This window comes from Sus scrofa, chromosome 2, assembly GCF_054392235.1.
Source record: "Sus scrofa isolate SSC_HxYL_T2T_F1_AM1 chromosome 2, Sscrofa_HxYL_maternal_Yorkshire_Landrace_v2.0, whole genome shotgun sequence".
In the NCBI taxonomy this organism is placed as follows: Eukaryota; Metazoa; Chordata; class Mammalia; order Artiodactyla; family Suidae; genus Sus; species Sus scrofa.
The window spans coordinates 130,901,661-130,913,720 of record NC_139384.1 but is presented as its reverse complement, the minus strand read 5'-3'; the positions used below and the strand labels follow the sequence as shown (position 1 = coordinate 130,913,720).

The 12,060-nt window shown below is 35.7% G+C and overlaps 1 protein-coding gene and 1 long non-coding RNA gene across 21 annotated transcripts in view; both read right to left on the bottom strand.

The window, feature by feature from the left end:
* The window catches only part of COMMD10 (COMM domain containing 10), a 236,814-nt gene that overhangs the window by 80,071 nt on the left and 144,683 nt on the right, over positions 1-12,060 (bottom strand).
* Positions 1,299-7,306, bottom strand: LOC146405698 (uncharacterized). The gene is made up of 2 exons (XR_014838610.1): positions 3,315-7,306; positions 1,299-2,903 (listed from the first exon to the last, which is right to left on the bottom strand). It is a non-coding gene; the product is annotated as an uncharacterized LOC146405698 (long non-coding RNA).

Genomic DNA, 12,060 nt, shown 5'->3' with positions numbered 1-12,060 from the left:
AATGTTCTGATGTGAACACACAGTAGGACAGTGCATAGGGGAAAATATTCAGGTTTGCACCTTTATTCTTTTAAGAAAAACAATACATGACAAAGAACATGAGATTCTGGTGAAAAGCAGTGCAGGTAATAGATCTATCAGTGTACACCTGGCAGATTTCAGTAGTCCAAGATGTGTTGATTTGGAACTCAACAATCGGAGGGAAAAAAAACCTTTGATAATCCTTTGGTCAAAAGCGATCTCTCAGAGGAGTTCCTGTCATGGCACAGTGGATTCGAATCCGACTAGGAACCATGACGTTGTGGGTTCGATCCCTGGTCGTGCTCAATGGGTTAAGGATCCAGCTTTGCCATGAGCTGTGGTGTAGGTCACAGATGCGACTCAGATCCTGAGTTGCTGTGGCTGTGGTATAGGCTGACAGCTGCAGCCCAGATTTGACCCCTAGCCTGGGAATCTCCATATGCCTAACCTAGGATGCAGCCCTACAAAGCAAAAACCAAAAAAAAAAAAAAAAAAAAAAAAAAAAAAAAAAAAAAAAGGCCATCTAAGGAAGTCTTCATCAGTGACTATTGAGAATCTCTCATAGTGGGCTTTCATGGTACCCTCTTCAGGGTTAAAAAGATTATGTGGCCTAGAAATGATTAGATGGGCTGTGGTTCAGTTTGAAATTCATGTTTCCAATCTCTCTCTTACATTTTTAAATATTTTTGAAAACACTTATGACGCTTTTCCAAAAGACTTCATTTTACTTTAGTCCTTTCTAATTTCTTACCTACTCTGCAATTAACAAGCACACAGAGTACCGTAATAATAACTTCTGATCTTATGATGCTAACATGTAGAATTTACGAACCTTCAGACTATGTGCACATATTAATGAAACAGATTATACTTTAGAAGGTGCCCTGAGTACAATGAATTGTACCTATATCAGACTTTTGCCTTTGTTTTTCACTCTTTAATATGCAAACACAAAACTTTTACTCTAGGTCAAACACATTAAAATTGCATCTCATCAGAATTCAGTATTTCTGATAACTATGTAATCACCTTTAAGAACTAATAGCTATGTCATGAAAGTTATTGGGAAACAGGATGCTTAAATAATTCCAGGAAATCCATCTCATTCTTGATTGTTTTGAAACCTAATTAATACTAAGATAATCTTTAAATTGTTTTTCTTTTGACCTTAGCCTCACGTACAGATTAAAGAAAAAGTTCGTAAGATTTCATTATCGATGCAGAGGAATATGCTATCATTAAAAGAATAATGATTTAAGAGCCAGATTAAGTACTTATTTTCTATTTTTTCGGTAAAGATCCCAAGTTATCCAAGATATGAGCAGAAGGTCAAATAGACAGGCAAATCTGAGTTTTTGAGTTGAGTTTCAAAATACATCAGTTCTTAAAGAAAACAGATAATGTGTGATCTTATTCTAAAATACCATTTGTAAATGGTCTAATTTGGAGACTGCTGATGCCACATATAAGAAAGAAGCTTTCCGAGAGGCAGAGAAAGAGCTGAAAGACATTTATTGGGCTTAGTAACTAAAATCATCATAACAGACATTTATGTATTGGAAAATAAAATAACTCTTTTTTAAAGTCTTTTCAGCTAATAAATTAAAAGGAAGAGAAAGCTGTGCAACTTGTTTTTTAACTTTTCATAGTTCAAGCCTTTTGACTTAGCAAATCTCATAAAAATAAGAAAATCTTCAGACAAATATGTAATGTAAGGAGCTGTCTGGTGATTTGAGAACTTAAAGCAGGGAAATAAAATTATTAATTCTGCATTTTGGAAAAAAAAATCAAGTATTTGCCGAGTGTCTGTCATATGCCTAACTAATTTGAGAGTACTTTATTTCCTAAATTACAATATATGAAAACTGGGGGAATTACTTCTGCCTTATAGAAAATGTATTTTCTTTAATTGATATCAAGTGAAAATTTCCAAATAAGAGCTTTCTGGTTGGACTATCAATGAGTTCAGTTTTTTTTACTGACAGTTTAAATAATTTACTTGACAATATTATTTGATTCTAAAAAGGCTGAGATACAGTGTGGTGTGTATAAATCAGGAAATGCATAATACTGGGCTTACTGTAATATTGGAGTGTGGACAAAAGACATTTCTCTACTTACATACTTATCTAATTATTTTCTGTTTTCTGGAGTTTTTCATTTTATGTAAAAAGGAGTATACGTACACATATTATACATAAATAAATTACATGTGTATAGCGGGTATATAGTCCTAAATTTTTATTGATAGGGTAAATAATCAAGGAAGGTTGGAGTAAAACAATAAAGTTTTCCAACAATAACATGGGAGAATATTTCATGACATTAAAATGTAACTATTTTTTTAAATAGGGCACAGAAGGTAGGCAGCATAAAGGAAAAGACTGAGAAGTAAGTAAGGTCACATTAAAATTAAAATTTCCTTTTCCTCAAAAAATGCCTTAAGACAGAAAGCAAGCCACAGAGTGGGCAACAATAATTTCAACATATACAATCAACAAAGAGCTGGTATCTAGAATATATACAAATCAATTATGAAAAACAGATAACTCGATAGATAAATGGACAAGAGACCTTGAAAAGGCACTTTATATAAGTGGCTATTTAAATAGTCAATAAACATATCAAAACATGCTATACTCACTAATAGGGAAACACAAACTAAAAGCTCAATTTGATACCTCTCTACAAACTGGCCAGAATGGCTGAAATTAAAAATACTGATAAGGAGTTCCTATCCTAAATGAATAAACGAATCTGACTAGGGACAATGAGGTTGTGGGTTCGATCCCTGGCCTTGCTCTGTTGGTTAAGGATCTGGCATTGCTGTGGCTGTGGTGCAGACCGGCAGCTGTAGCTCTTTCAACCCCTAGCCTGGGAACCTCCATATGCCATGGGTACAGTCCTAAAAGGCAAAAAGCAAAAAGCAAAAAAAAAAAAAAAAAAAAAAGAACACAGGTATTGTTCATACCTGGGTTCTCCATGACTTAGTGTTCTCCTTGATAAAACAGGGATTAATAAAAGTAAGCCCATAAGCCTGGCACATGGTGACTGTTCTCTCTTCACTGGCTGCTGTTGTGGTTGCAGCTTAGGCTTTGTGTAGGGTGGAAGAGTATGTGTATGCATGGGTGTGTGTATGTGTGTGTGTGTGTGTGTGTGGTTAAGGACAAGGTCTGTAAACAGGGAGATAATGGGGAGCCATGGAAGGCTTTATTCCCTAAAAAAAAAACCCCAAAACCCCCCAAATACAGAGTTCCCGTCATGATGCAGCGGGAACAAATCTGACTAGGAACCATGAGGTTGTGGGTTTGATCCCTGGCCTCGCTCAGTGGGTTGGGGATCCAGCGTTGCCATGAGCTATGGTATTGGCTGCAGACTTGGCTCAGATCTGGCGTTGCTGTGGCTCTGGTGCAGGCTGGCAGCTGTAGCTCTGATTAGACCCCTAGCCTGGGAACCTCCATATGCCACGGTTGTGGCCCTAAAAAGACAAAAAGATACACACAAAAAAATTCTGATAATATCAAGTTTTGAAGAAGACAGGTAGCAATCACAACTCAAATACACAACCAGAGGTAAGCAAACTGGTATAACCACTTTGGGAAACTTGATTATCTACTAAAACTGAATCTGCGATCTGATACTTCATATCGAAGAATGTACTCAACAGAAATATATGCCCATATGCACCAACCATAACACTTCAAATTGCCAGCAATATGAAAAATGGTTAAACACACCGTGGTATGGGCATACTATGGAAAACTATGCAGGCAGGAACATAAAATACTGCTATACAAAACATAGAGTTATTGTACACACATAATGTTGAGCAAAAACCCTCAGAGACAAAATAGTATGTTCTGACTGGTTTGATTTACACAAACGTTATTTAAAAAGCAAAACTAATTCATGATATTACAATAGGTGGGAGAATGGTTAACTGTGGGAGCAGAGATGGGGCAGTGGTTAGGAATCAGTAGGAGGGCTTCTGGGGATGTAGATAACATTCTCCTTCAAAGGGTGGTGGTTACACACATGGGTATAAAAAAAGTCATTCTGTGATAAATCCCTGAACTATATGTATATTATCCTTTTTAAAAACTATAGAGACCAAAGGATAACTTTAGCAGCTTTAGTCTGAAGAAGAACTATTATTTTCTCAAACACAGGCAAAATTTTCTGCATTTCCAGAATCATACTGACTAAAGGGAAAGGTAGAACAATTTTAGCATGATAGCTAAAATGTCCCTAATCTTAAAAAAATTATCATTAGCAAGTATATTATTCATTTTAAGTTTTATATAACTGTCACTGGAAACTTTAAGTCTTCAAAGAAACCAACTGGAAAGTATCAGTTGAATATGAATACTTGGAGTAATTATTTCAATACAATCCACACACTGACAGATAAAGATGAAATATTTTTAACATAAAAGAAAAGTCGAGTTGCACTTCACTGTTTAAGGTACATAGAAAAACAACTACTTCTGAACTGAAGGACACTTCACATTCCCTCCAAGGCAGAGAGATTAGCTAAATTAGTGGTTCTCAACTGCCTCAAGCTAAAGAGCCATTTGTTACCGAGCTGAATTATATATGGGAGCCACAGAGCCAAAGACTTCAATGTCACATTCTGAAGAGGAAAACCCTATTTCTGACACTATACAGCATGTTAGGATTGCATATTACATCTGTTTCAGAAATCCAAGTTATATTTGCACATTTGTTCTGTTACCAGCAGTAAGTAAGCTGCCCTTTGCGCTTTTTCTATTGGGGTAATAGAATGGATCCAGTTTGAACCAAACTGGATCAAATCAAGGCAGCTCTGATTAGAAACAGAGGACTGTGAAGCGTTACAAATAGGGGCCCAGAAGTGGGTATATATAACACTGTCTATATACAAGTTAAATACCTCTGTCCTAAAGAGGTTTTTTACATTAGAGTTTCAAAATCATAATTTAAAAAGAGATAAATGAGTTATAAAAAAATTCAGCCCATGGTGTCAGGACCAGTACTTTCCACCTCAAAACAACCTAGCACAAACATTCAGAAATAACAATGCTCAATAAGCTGAAAGAAATGACAAAAGCAAATTTGATGATGTTGAATATTTTCTTAGACATTAAATTATAGCATACTATGCATGCCATATACTATTAAAATCGCTTTACATATATTAACCCACTTAATCCTCACACAACCTAAGGGATACAGAATAAGACACAGAGAAGTTAAATACTTGTGCAAGGTAACAAAAATGGCATTTGAACCCAGGCAATCTGATTGTAATTCCATGCTTACAACGAAAAAGACTGGTCAATTCTAGCTAAAATGTATACCCATATAAAATACGAAGTACAGCAGCATTTATAATCTTCATACACTTAACAAATATTTATTGAGTGCTCACGACATGCTAGGCACAATTTTAGATGCTCGGAATTCAACAATAAAACTAAAGTTCCCTGCTCTTGTAGAAGTTTGCATTTTGGTGGAGGCTGATAATTGACAAGTAGGTAAAATCATAATTTGTCTAATAAAACATACAGCATGTCTGAAGCTATGGGGCATGGGATATGATGGAAATACAGTGTGTTTTTATTTCCTAGGGTAGAAAGGGAAGGTCTTCATGGACAAGGTGACATCTGAGTAAAGATGTGAGAGAAGTAAAAGGATAAATCATGAGAGTCTCTGGAGTAGAACATTCAAGACAGAAAAATCAGCAAATCTCCTAAAGTGAAGGTGTGCCTGGGTTCTTCAAGAAACAACAAGGAAACAGTGTGAATGGAACACATGGAAGTGGGAGATTAGCGGATGATTTGGTTAAGAGAGGTCGTAGTAGGACAAATTATATAATAGCATTGTGCAATTTTTGGCTATTCTTTTCAGATGGGGAGCCATCAGAGGAATTTGCACAGAAAACCCAAACATTTAAGAATTTGGGGCTTTGAGGGTTCTAGAAGTATCTGTGGTAAATGGAGAATGGTTTCACATTATCAGAAGAGGTGAAAAGTAATAAACAAAAACAGGAGGATCATAATCAATGAGGTTAACAGGTTTGAAGGGTTGGGGTCCCTACTAGCAGAGAGAGAGGAAGTGACAAGAGGCTAAAATTTTCACTGGCACTGTGGGACATAAATTAACATCTCCTACGGAAGCCAAAGGGACAGTGGAGGCAGACGTAAAGGAAGGTAGGGAAATTCTCATCAGCTTTAGTGTAACATAATGAATTCTTCACAGAAATACTCAAAAGAAAGGATAGAAAATGTAATGCCAATCACCTTGGCTAGCAAACAGACACTCTTACATCAGGCATTTGAAAGACTCACCTGCTTTGAAAACAAACAAAAAGGTACTGGGTGGCACACTGAAAGGAAAATGATTTCAATTTTGTAAAAGCCATTAAAAGAAGGTCAGATAAAGAGGAAAAAATACCCACAGTTCACTTATAAATTCTCATGGTGGTAATAATCTAATGCGTATGGTATTGAAGATGGGCAAGATTATTACTTTAATTCAGTAAAATGGATGAGCAAGGAATGATATAAACTGCTTAGGCAAATATATTTGAAATGGAGTAAAATTCAGTGTTCAAACGGAGAAGCTATTGAAGTATCCGATAATGATACATTTAAATAAGGCAATTTGGCTGCAACTGCATTCATCTGTAAATAATTTACACACAGACTGAGTTATGAACTAGCTAAAAAAATAGTATGAGTTCTAAAAACATACCCAATAGGATAATTTTGTCTCTAAGGTTAAAGAGTGCAGGTTTTAAAAGGGTCTTAGAATCCCTTTCGTGCAGAGATCCTCTGAAGTATAAATGGTTGGCAGAGCACAGGAAGCAGCTGATGTGGAGCCTCAGGAGTGCCAGGGAAGAAGGGCAGCAGCTCTATGAACCAGTCACTCAGAAAAGAGTCAGGGTCAGAGACGTCTCTGCAGGGTCTGAGACTTTTCATTTTGCAGGAAAATTCTCACCTAGTTTACCCAACTGTTGACATCCTCCCCGTGAATTTCCATCTTGAAGTTACTATTTAGTAAGAGGAGATAGAAATCAATTGTTTTCTATAATATAACTTCAGATCTGTACTTTTAATACATACTTGGATGTTTTTTTTTCCATTTGTGAAATGTGCCAGAATCTATTCATCTACTTAAAAATTTTTTTATTATAGTTGATTTACAATGTTCTGTCAATTGCTGCAGTACAGCAAAGTGACCCACTCACACATATACATACATTCTTATTCTCACATTATCCTCCGTTATGCTCCATCACAAGTTACTAGATATAGTTTCCTGTATCTAGTGTTGTACAGCAGGATCTCACTGTTTATCCACTCCAAGTCAATAATTTGCATCTACTAACCCCCAACTTTTTAAATTTATTTTTTTACTTTTCTTTTTTTAGGGCTGCACCTAAGGCATATGGAAGTTCCCACTGTCAAAACTGAGCTGCACCTGCAGTCCTATCCATGGCCATGGTGACATGAGATCTGAGCTGCATTTGCGACCTGTGCCACAGCTTGCAGCAACAATGGATCCTTAATCCACTGAGTGGGGCCTGGGACTGAACCTGCATCCTCATGGACACTATGTTGGGGTCTTAACACGTTAGGCCACAACAGGAACACCCTACTTTTTTTTTTTTAAACAAAAAACAAAAACACTGATACAGTTAAAAGAGCATGTGGGGTAACAATAAGAAGCTCATCAATCAAAAACAGATTAAATGGAGAAGGGGTTGATAATGAACATTTTTTAATTCTTTGAGTCTTTTTGGTCCTACAGGATTCAGAACTATAAAAGCTGTAATTCCCTTTGCTAACTGCAGGACTGCTGATTGTTTGGTAGGTTTGGAGTTTCAATTTGAATCAGTTGCCTTCCTGGACAGCTGCCAAGCTGTCACTTCCAAGTTTCAGGTATGTCACTATACTGTTATACTCCAGGGTTAGAATCATTGTTTCTTGACTCTCATCTCTTCATCTACTGTGATTTTATTGAAGATGCACTTTTAGATTTCTTTCATGTCTGAATTATCTTTGTTTGCTTTCACATTTCATGGCAAGTTTAGTTCAGTATATACACTTTAAGTTTCAAAATCATTCTCTTATAGAACCCTGATGACATTTTCTCCATTGCCCTAGAATTCAAGGTTGCCAATGAGAAGTATAATACTAGTTGGATTCATGGTTTGTTTGTTTTTTTGCTGGTAATCTTTTTCTTTTTTTTCCTTTTTGGAATCTCTCAGGATTTTCTTCATCTTCAGTAGACTGAAACACCAACAGTATGTTTTTACATGGAAGTACTTAAATAATGATTTTTATTTTTTCCATTACAGCTGGTCAATTTTCTACCATACAGCAAGGTGACTCAGTCACACATTTATGTATATATATATTTTTTTTTTCACATTATCATGCTCCATCATATGTCACTAGATATAGTTCCCAGTGCAATACAGCAGGATCTCATTGCTTATCCATTCCAAAGGCAATAATTTGCATCCATGGGAATATTTTATATTCATTCAATCTGTTTGATATTTGCTCAGCCCTTCCATCTGAAGATTAATAGATTTCTTCAGGTTTTGTGATTTTTACATCATTATCCCTTAACTCTCTCTCTGTATTACCCATATATTATTTGTACCTATTTATTATCTTTGAGCACCCTTCTATGTTCTGTTTCATTTCACACATTATGTTCTTTAAAAATAAGAAAACTTTACAGTTTGTTAGAGAGTGGAAGATGCTATTGAAAATGAAAAAGTAAAGCAGCATAAGTCAGTCCACGGGTTGTGATTTACAACCTGTACTCCTCGAGGTTGGTCTGCCTGAGAAGGTGACATGTGAGCACTGAAAAAAGTTTATGTGGCCATCTGAGGGGAGAATACTTTGGGTGGAGATACAACGAGTACAAGGATTCTAAAGTAGGAAGTCCCTGGAATGTTCAGGGAACAGTGGGATGATTAGTGTGATTGAAAGGAACTGAGTCAGGAAGAGAGAGTGGTAGAAAGTAAGGTCAGACAGAAAATCTCAAGGGGGCCATGTCATTTAGGATTCTGTAGGCTAAGTCTGCAAAAAACAGGAAGCCTTTGAAGGGTAGAACAGTACGGTTACATTTGAGCATCTCCCCTCTGATTAGTAGTATTATTAAAAACAGATTCGATGTTTGAGTTATAAAAATTATAATTTATTTATTTTTAATTATTTCTACTATAAGCTCAGAAATTCTGGGGCAAAACAATACCACACCATGCTTTTATTATAAATTACAGAAAAGTTTTCCAAGAAAAAAAATTCTATGCAATATTTGAGGCTGAAGTACTCTTAGAAAATTTTCCAATCACCTAAGTAGTTATATCCAGTCTGCTTTTTATTATACAGACAAATGATTACTTAGCAAAGTTCATTTGGTTATATTTATTTAAGAAAAAAATGCACTAATATGTTTTGCATTTCTTGCAAGTTAGCAGTGGTGCTGAATCTTACATCTGATTTGTACCAATACCATGAACTCCTACTGAGAAGAGCTAGGGTAACAGCAGACACCTTGGCAAAGATTAAACAACTGCAAAGCTGAGGGGTCAGAATATAATGTCTTAGTCATTTCAGAGCAATTTTCTTAGTGTGATCAAAGTAAATTTAATAAAACTAAAAACAATCTGCCCCTAGAATGTTACAATCTCCTGTTTTGAATAAATTCATATTATCTGGAAATTGATATGGCTCATCTTACACGCAAACAAGGTCTGAAAATAGTAATATCCCAGAGCTCCAACAGGATGCTATATCCTTGAAACTTTTTAGACCAAAATGAAAGGCTATTTCCTGGAAGAAATGATGCTTCTAAGCAAGACATTTCTTAAAATACTATTTCCAGAATTACTTGCAACCACTGTAATAAAACATTATCAGGAAATCGTCAGCCTGATTGTTCACAGCAATGGTGACATAGAAAAACTGCTCATATTTCCTGGACCGCATGACAATTAAGAAAAGAGCATTTTTATGATTAATAGGTTAAAGGCAGGAGTTTTTAATGAAACTAACTTGAGCAACTTTGAAATCTTTGATACTGTCGTGACCACTTTTAACTAGTTTAAAGTAATTCTTAAATGTTTCTCTAAAAAGTTACATCTGTTAATAGTTAGCAAGCAGCTTAAATTCCCATTAAGTTTTATACAACAAACCTCAGGGTTCTGCTCTGAGAACCTCAGAAGCAAGTACCTACACTATAACAGGATTAGTAGTGTATCTCAACATTAATCTAACAGTTGGTTTTGAAATTTTTTTAAATTGTGTAGGCTCCCCAGGAGTTTCTGTTCAACGAACAATATCAATTCCACTTAAGCCATAAAGACCCATTTGTACTGGCAACAATATGAAAACTGAAACCTATTACACAGGGCAGACTCTCAAGAGAATGAAACCAGCAAAGCACAGAACAGGACTGTGAGGGAAACTCAGCTTTGATAAAAGACCCCTGAGTAATACTTAAACCTGTGATCATTTTTGTCATTTACAAATATGGATCTGTTTAATGTCTTCAATTGACTAACCATTTGCATGATCCTAAACTGCTTTGAAGCCTGTACGTTTAGCTTTCCATGTCTTTGGTTTTGGTTTTGCTTCAAGCTGAAAGTAACCTCAGAATCCTATAGCAACATATATTTGATTAACAAGTTGATTTTTAATAAATACATGTCTTCTGTTGAAGGGATCAATGTTCTTAACTGGTGTCTGTTTAATTAAAGAGAAGGGAACAGCAAAGTTTGTTTTTAGATGTGAGTCACAAACTTACATATTTGAATCATGGCTTTCAACCAAGAATGCTATACTAACACAACTCTTTTCACACGAGGATCATAGTAGATTTTACACACTCTTAGTTAACCAATAATCCTCACAAGATTTGTTGGAGTTAATGATAAATATTTTTTAAAATGAACCTCTCTTTCTCCCTTCCAAACTCTTATATCCCTTCTACATTGTTTCACAAAAAAGACCACAAGGAAGGGCAGTCAGACAACAGGAGATCACTACCTGAGGCCATGGTGTGTCCTTCTTTAGATTCAATAGAAGGAAGACAGAATGGCAAGTGAATAAAGTACATAAATGTGAGAAAGGAACTGAATACAGGTGACTGCAGAAAAACAGGAGGAAATGGAAGAGGTAACACAGGGAAAGGAAGATACAGATCAGTGAAGAAAGAAAGAAAACAAGGGAAGAGAAAGGACAGGTTAGGAGAGCAAAAAGAAAACAGAATGGAGAAGAGAGAGAAGACAGGAAACCCTTCAAAAAATATCTGAAGGTCCACTTGAGATCCACCTGAGGTGGACCCTAACAAGGACATAAAACGCGGATTAAGCGAAGCAACTTCTCTGGAGTTACATTAATGAAACTATTTGAAAATTCCAATGCTAATTAAAACATTTGTTTTAAAAATGTTCCCTTTAATCCTCTTATATTTATAAAACAATGCTATGGACAGAAATTAAGGCCAAAGCCTGAAGTGACTTGTGATGTCCAAGAAATACTACTAACAGGAAGAAAGAAAAAAAAAAAAAAAACTGACATGTTTTAAAATTATGATGTGGACCATAACGTGTATGAATTTAGAAAAATGCAGTCGCAGCTACTACATTTTGCAACATATAACATCCTAGGTATGATCTTGTTGCCTTTAAGACTACCAGACTATAGTTAGAAGACAGCCAAAATCAGGTGTACTGAGAAAGCCTAGTTAACGATAAGAAAAATTTTAAATTCCTCTATTTTAAACTGGACGGGAGAATTCCTTGTGTGCTCTGCCAAGAAATATCTCCTACAGAAGTGAAAGCTTGGATACCTTGACTGCTGAAATAATGACTTCGAAGAAAACAGTTCAAAATAATAAAATACATGAATCTCCATATGTCAGACAAGGTATGATTCTCCAAATCTCCTGATGTTTAAGCACTTAAGAAGTAAAAATATAGTTTGACCAGAAATAAACTAGCTGGTTAAAAAAACTCTATTATGAAAAGCTGCA